Source organism: Athene cunicularia (genome assembly GCF_003259725.1).
Source record: "Athene cunicularia isolate RWA chromosome 1 unlocalized genomic scaffold, athCun1 chr1_part2, whole genome shotgun sequence".
Classification (NCBI taxonomy): domain Eukaryota; kingdom Metazoa; phylum Chordata; class Aves; order Strigiformes; family Strigidae; genus Athene; species Athene cunicularia.
Genome location: NW_020799092.1, coordinates 24,481,530 through 24,489,344, shown reverse-complemented (window position 1 = coordinate 24,489,344; position 7,815 = coordinate 24,481,530). Strand labels below are relative to the sequence as shown.

Genomic DNA, 7,815 nt, shown 5'->3' with positions numbered 1-7,815 from the left:
GCGGCGGCCGGCTGCCAGCGCGCGCGTGAGGCGCCGGCACCACGTGACGGGGGCGTGTGGGGCAGCGAGCGGCGCGAAATCCACATCCGGGTGAGGCCGCGCGGGGCGGGAGGGCGGCGGGGGGGCCTTTTCCCGGGGGGGCAGAAGCCGCTCCTCGCCCTCCCTCCCTTCTAGAGCCTGCCCACCCGCGCCGAATAGCCCTGGCAGGGGAGGCAGGCGCCGTTCCCAGCCCTGCCTTGCCCTCACCGGGGGTGCGGGCCGCCGAGCTGGGCCGTGCCGGTAGGGCCGGTGCCGGTAGGGCCGGTGCCGGTAGGGCCGGTGCCGGTAGGGCCTGGCCGCAGCAGGGGGTTGTCGCTGCGAGGCCTTGCTCCTCCTTCTCTGGGGGTGCCCCCGGGTCCCCACAGCTGCGGCTCCCCGGTACGGCCACCCTTGTGCCGTGGTGGCTGTTCTTAGGGATGTGACTCACGGGTTGCTGCGGAGAGACTCGAATTGTAGTTTAGAGGAAGAGCAGGAGCTTTCCTTCCCTGCGCCCAGACCATTGCCACCCCCGGCAACAGGAAGGAGAACCTTGTGAGCAGTTCTCTAGCCCAGAGGTTTGGAAACCTCAGCTAGGACTTCTCTGCTTCTGAGGCCAAACTGCGTGGCCAAATTTTCAAACACTGTCCGGAACCTTAAGCTGTGGTGAAATACCTAGTCGGATTTTTCAGTGTTGTCTGCGTGCCCAGTATCTGTTACTCTAAATGCAGTTAGGTGTTGGACGTCTTTCTTGAAAATCTGTCTGAATCATTAGGCATCTAAAACATTTTGTGTAAATCAGGTCTTTAAACATTTTAGCTTTTGAGGCTTCTCATAATAGAATTGTCTGTCCTCTTGATACCCCAGCACCTGAGCTTAACCTACTCTGGGACATTCCTTTGATGAACTCTCTCTGCAGCTTCGGTTCTTAGGAGGCTACAGTTTATCTTATAAGCAATTTTCCCTTCCTATCTTAACAATTATTTTTGCCTATCATCTACACATCGTGAATGCATTTCTTGCCATCTTACTGCAGCATTTTAGTGAAGCTTTAGGTAGTTTTTGTCACTGCTTGAACACCTGTTTCTGTAGACTTGCTTAATTGTTTTTGTTCTCAGCACTTTCTGGCTGTTTTGCTTTTACCTGATCTGATTTTGCTCTTCTGCATCCATTTCTTTAACTTCGGTCTGAGTGCCTCCGTATCCGTGGCTTGGATGTCTGTGTAAGTGTTGGTGCTCATGTTCTAGTACTTCACTTTTTTTCTTCAGGGCTCTCGGGTTTCTCAGTCACTAATAGAAGCAGCAGACTGCTGACCATTTTCAAACAGAGTTTGCAGGGTAGACGACATCTGTTAACAAGTGCAGTAGTGAACTGCATGCTGGTGGGATTTGAAAGAGGCAAATCACAGCATTAGTCAAACAGGTGAGGCCTGGGTGCTCAATAAACAGTAGATAATCCTAGAGTCTTTTTCAGAACCTCTTAAAGATATTCTTGAGAATCTGGTGCAAATTTATTTTACACTGTTTTGAAAGGAATACGATTAAATGTGGGAGACTAGGAGAGTAATTTATGTGCTGTGTGCCTCAACATGTCTTTGTGAATAACTTCACCAGTAACGCCTTCTGCTGTTAGTCTGGGACGTCACAGCCTCCACATGCTGATTCCTTCTGCCTTAAAGCTGAGATGATATTTTACTGTAGCTCATCTGAGGAGGTATGTGGATTTTGTACACAGCAAATTGAGACAATGGAAGTTAAAAGAGAGTCTGTCACCTTTGGACACGTTTTCTTTTTATCCAAATCGTTATTCTGACCGTAGCTATAATTAAGTTTAAGGCTTCATTCCATTTTAATTCTACCTGGAGATAGAAATTACTGAAAACTGAGTATACCTGGTGACACATTTACATCTGTGATGTTCGTACATAAAACTCCGTAAGGATTTTGACACATATTGGTCAGTCAGTGCCTCACTAGAACTCTCAATGCAGTTTAAGTACTTTTGCATTTAATTACTTGCTCCTTGATTGCTTTCTGCCTGTCTTTGAAAATCATGGACTGTTAGACCAGCTCCTTCACGTTTCTTTCCAAGTGACACAACTACTGCCAGAGCTTGGTGAAGAATATACGTTGTCTAGACAATGTTAGCTGTTTATGTGGTGTCAGACTGACGTTCAGGATGATGATAGCTACGTAGATTTGTTGATTCCAAAATACAGTTATGCTATAGTGCATATTCTGGTCCAGAGGAACAATTGGATCGCAATCATAAGGGCAATAACTGGCATTCTCCAAATGTTTACAGAGCTGCTAAGACATCTAAGTATGGTGTGTATCATAGCAGTTGGCCTGATTCCTCCTGGCTTACAGAAAACCAACTTCCAGGAAAGCTTGCAATACCAAATGGAAAAAAAAAAAAAAAAGTTTGTGGTATGATGGAAACAAGCTTGTGTTTTTTGTTTTTTTTTTAGAATCGTTTTAGTGTAGAGTTCACAACACCTTCTAGCCCGAGTCCGTTCAGGTTCGCAAGGTGCTTGTTTCAGTCTGCGATGGTCTGATACGCTTGGGAGTTTTGTAATCTGCTAGTGTCCATTTGTGCAGATTTTGACACTTAAATGCCCTTACATTTTCTTCCTGCTTCTGTAAAACTAATTTGATCATCATAATGAAGGAAAAAACCTCTTGTTTTAAACCAATCTTGATACCTTTTCAGATTTTTTTTCTTGTGTGTGGGTCTTTTTCTCTACCACACTAGAGGTTTCAGGCTGCAGATGGTGTAAATTTTAAATCATGCAGACTAAATCTGCCTTCAAGCGCATTGGGAGTGGTAGATTATCTAAAAAGTGTTGCAAGGTGACTTTCAGACATTGTATTTTAACATCTGTCACATTTAACTAGTTTGTTACTGTGATATTTATAATCATAAGGATACATCAGAAATTCAAGCTTGGGGGGTGGTTTTCTGTTTTGGTCATCTCGCTCTGCTGAAAACTTCTGTGGAAATAATTCTTGTTTGTGTTAGGAAAAATAAACACCTCAAATTTTAAGGTTGGACTTAGTTTTTCTCATTTTCTCTATTGCAACCTTAATCTTCCTTTATCCCTTGGTGTCCCTTAAGCAATGGTACCTGCTCACCAGACCTGAGTCTCCAGAAGTGGTGCAATTTGTACGGAAAGGAATTAAGTGATTTGTAATTTTCTTAATGTAGAATAACACAATATCTAGACTTTCTTAATATACAGTAAGATTCACATCCTTTCTTCCTGAAGAGTTTTGGGATTGACCAACATGAAGAATTCTGCTTTTCTGACATAGCAGTCTTTTTTCCTTTACATTGTTCAGTTGACAGATTTATTTGTTGGAGTGGCTGAAATTAATTCCAGGAGTTCTGTGCACTTTTTCGATGAAATCAAGGCTTAAACATGTGAATTCCATTACAGGGTATGGTTGGAGAAGCAGAATTACGTATCCATAAATTTCTTTTAAGCAATCACAGAAGACCTTTTGAATTAAAAGAAAGCAAATTAAAGTTATTACTTTACTTGTACTTGTTTGTTGAAGTGGTGATTGATATTCCTCAAGAGGTTTTAAAGGATGGCATTTTTATAGAACTCCTCTGCAGTTTATTTAGCAGCTGGATCTGCCATCTGCCTGCCTTTGCGTACATGAGGCTCATATTTGCTATCGATCATATTGTTACAGGTACTGTTTAGTAAACTTTTCAAGTCTTTGAAACAGAGCTAGAAGAATGGATGTAATATTTTTAAAGATGGTTTGGATCCTCAGAAAGAAAAATGTTTCTCATGCCTGTATAATGCCTATATAAGAAAAGCAGGTTTTGCTATTTGTTATTAAAGGGATCACAATTCAGTTGTGTCTTTCAGGGAAGAATCTGGAAATGGCTTTAGTTTAAGTCGCTAATTTCATTCGATATAAAATATGTCTTCTCTTATACTTGCTCAACATTCTAAGTTTCAGTTTTAAGAAGATTAAGCATGTTCAAACTATAGTGCTAACAGTAAAAAAAAAAAAAAGATCTAAAACCTCAAGCAGTTTATGGAAGACTGGCTTTAAAAACCTCCACTTACTTAAAGCAATAAATTCTGATTTTTAAGGTTCCCACTAGCAACTCTGGTAATTGTTTTAGAATGCAATGTTTTCAACTGTTCGGCACTTTTCTCAATCAAAGAACTAAATTTGAACGTTTTAGCCAATTTTTGTGGATCTCCTTATCAACATATGGCATTGTAGTATTCCAGTATTAACTAGTCAGGTGAGTTTTCAGGTACAGGGAAACCTAAGTCAGGTCTTGTACAATTCTTCCACCTTCAGGATTATTGCATCTCGTATTTCAGTGCAGTCCTTCTGGAAAAGGTGGCAGGTTTTTGTGGACATATGTAAGTTAATTTTAGGTGACTATGCAACAGTTGTGGTTGGGGCTTTTTGTTTGTTTTAGGATAAAGTTACAATAATTATGCTGGTAGCAGAGGTAGTTCCATGTTGTGATTTTTTGCTTCAATTCATCTTCCCTTTGGATCATAAGGCTGTAGTAGATACTGTACTGGGCAAAGCAATCTGGACTGGAGAGTAGATTGCTTGTAGTCCATGGAATACAGTTGGAACTAGCACTAAGGGCTGAAAATATTAAAAACTATTAAGAAAGAAAGGATATAGGGTATGCAAACACATGTTAAGGTACAAAACAAAACATCCAAATCCAAATTCTTCCACTTGAAAAATGTGATTTCAAGGTTGCAGCCCTGTATGGATTACTAGAGCTGTTGCTTTTACTTCAGTAAAGGACTTAAAAAGGGATTTAATGTGATGTGTTATTTCTATAAAAACAGCTCACAGTGGCATTACCACAGAGAATATCAATGTTTGAGTATGCTTATTGGTTGTGTTTCAGTTTGTGTGTGTATGTATTCAAGAATCATGCTCTGATTACGAAGTATTGGGTTCTTAAGAGCTGTTGTATGGCACCACAGCCAAAGGCACTCTGGTCTTTTGATCTGAATCGAAGCAGAAAAATAGACAATTTGCAATCATCTGTTTTAAGTGACAACGTGTATGAAAATGTAATGAACATTTCATACTTCAGTATGAATAATATGAGCTGACAGGCGTGTCCTCTGAGGAGTGGCCAAAGATTCTGGGTTTGTCTAGTTTGGAGAGAAGGAGGCTGAGGGGGGACCTCATCGCTCTCAACAGCTTCCTGAGGAGTGAAATGGGAGAGGGAGGTGCTGAGCTCTTCTCCCTGGGATCCGGTGCCAGGACGTGTGGGAATGATTCAAAGCTGCACCAGAGGAGGTTTAGACTGGACATTTCTTTATCGAGAGAGTCATCAGACACTGCAACAGGCTTCCTAGAGAGGTGGTCGATGCCCCAAACCTATCAGAATTTGAGGCATTTGGACAATGCTCTTAACAACATTTTTAAACTTTTGGTGAGCCCTGAAGTGGTCAGGCAGTTGGGTTAAATGATCATGGTAGGTCCCTTCCAACTGAAATCTATTCTATGAACACTCTGGGGAAGAGATGCAGCTCTGGGTGAGGATACTGAATAAATGTGAATTGAAGGGGATGACAAATATTTGCCCCAGTCTATGGATTTTTCAAGAAAATAACAGCTGGAGACTTACTTGCTGTTGCACGTGTTCTTTTGGGCACACTGAAAGAAGGTAGGAGAAATCTGTAAGAAGGTGAGCAGGTTTAGAGACTCTTCATCAGTTGTTCTCTACCCAGAATAGGTACCTGCTGGCTGGGAAAATCTCACCATTAATCCTTGCTGAGGTTGGGGCTTGTGTTTCCCTGGTACTGTTTGGGGCTTTCATTGTGTACAGAGCATCTCTGTCGTGAACTATCCCCTGAGCCTGGCTGCAGAGGATTACTGTTACTGTCTGTAAAGGCTATTTTTAAAGTACTAAGTGTATTCTTAAAGATTGTGGCATGTAGGTGCCTCCTACAAACGAAGAATTGGTCTCCTGCATTCTCTGCCCACAAACTTACACGAGACATATCTTCTGTAATGCTGAAAAAGGCCTAAAACTTTGGAAATTTCAGTGTATAAATGGGGTTTCTTCTGGCTTTAGGTGAGCATCTGAAGGGAATGGTAACATCAGGGCAATGTGATTCTGCATTATATGATTATATAAACTGATCCCAGTTTGATTCAGGTTGTGTGATAAATAATGAAAAATATAAAGGACTCAGTGTGGTTACTTTTTTTTAAAAGTCTGGTGGATTTTGGTTTTCAGTTTGTTATTGTAGAATTTGTACTTACTGTCACTGTTTCCAATATGCTTTGCTAATGTTTTTATCAATCATCAATGTTACTAATAAAATTAATGAATTAATGAAATGTAAACCCCCAAAAATGTAAATATTAATTTTATTAAAATGTATTTTTTTTTTTAGCTAAATGTAAAAAAAAAAATTAAAAGGTTTTGCCAATTGACAACCTCATTAAAACTTTAGGACTCGTGTTAGAAAGGTGAAGGGTACAGAATGTAATTAGCATTTAACAGCCTGTGGAGATAGGACAAAGCATTAGTGGGATCATGTCATCATGGTCTTCATGCAGGTGGTCTTCTGAAAAATAATTAAGGGATTTAAGTCTTTCTAAAAGTCTTTGTTTTCTAAATTGATTTTTTTTTTTTTGTATTTCTGATGCTCCCTGAGTGTTTATAATATAGTTGTGATGAAAATGTTCTCAGCATTTAAAACATTATGTTACTGCAGAAGGTATAAATGTATCTCTATCAAATGGAAGTTCTTTTTTACGGAATAGAATGACTAATTTTATATTGGAATTTTGTCAGTGTGTTATGTTCATAGGGTGAGAACAGATAATAATATGATTTTTATAAATAGATTGGGTTGTATTTGTTGTTGTTGTTGAAACAGATCTTTATCTTCTTGTAGGTATACCTTTTGCCTTGTTTTGGTTCAGCAGCCCTTGTTTGGAAAGTCTGGATTTCAGAAAGGCAGTGTTTTTACCTAAGGACTTTCAAAGTCAGTTTTCATTCCTTTTCCATATTAGATTTGTGATTACTGTATGAGTAGTAGTAAGAAAATGGAAACGGTTTCATCTGTGATGTGGCAAGAACTTGTGGCCAATGACAGTCCTGTTTTTTTTTTTTTTTTTTTTTCTTTAAATGTGGTAGGAAAAACTTTGTGCTTCACTTCTAGAGGATTTACAGAGTGACTTTAGGAGAAATATTTGCTCAGACGGTGATGACTTTAGAAAATATCTTCACTACTGACAGCATGTTAATTTTTTAAGGTAAAATTGGTGATAATGAACATACAGTTTCTTTTTTTACAAAAAAGCAAAACAGACTACATGCATTTTGATCTGTTAGCACAAACCACTGGTTTTTATTTGATGTCCTTCTGAATTTTTCTGGAAGTGTTGCAGCTTGTATGTTTTTTACTAAAAATGTTTATGATGATCTTCTTAAGGGGTAAGGTTAGGGAGATCAGAATGCCTTAGGAAGATACTGATATGGGGGTCTAGAATCTGTCCCTTCCAAATCAGTGGTCCAAATTCAGTCCAGCTTGTTAGCAGAGAAATTATTTTGTGTAGAATGAGCTGGGGAGTTGAGCAGGTCACACACACCTGTCATTTCCATTTGTGTTAATGCTGAACTGCAGTTTTGTCAGTAGCTGTAAAATAAATTTAAAATTTCAGGACTGGCTCTTTGGTGTTCTTTTATCTTTGAGTGTTTTTTTGGCTTTGTGGGTTTTTGTTTTTTTTTTTTTGGGGGGGGGGGGGGGCATGGAATGTAACTTTTCCATAA

The 7,815-nt window shown here is 39.8% G+C and overlaps 1 protein-coding gene across 6 annotated transcripts in view; it reads left to right on the top strand.

The window, feature by feature from the left end:
* Positions 1–29: 29 nt before the first annotated feature.
* Positions 30–7,815, top strand: part of CCDC91 (coiled-coil domain containing 91) — a 147,792-nt gene continuing 140,006 nt past the window's right edge. Inside the window, exons 1-3 of one of the 6 annotated variants that reach the window (XM_026868470.1) lie at positions 320–570; positions 1,284–1,437; positions 1,629–1,728. The gene's annotated coding sequence lies outside the window, so the exon portion shown is untranslated. Of the gene's footprint in view, positions 91–319; positions 1,438–1,628; positions 1,729–2,537; positions 3,717–7,815 lie in introns of those variants that run through there. The other 5 variants (XM_026868469.1, XM_026868472.1, XM_026868467.1 and 2 more) reach the window with 5 other exon arrangements.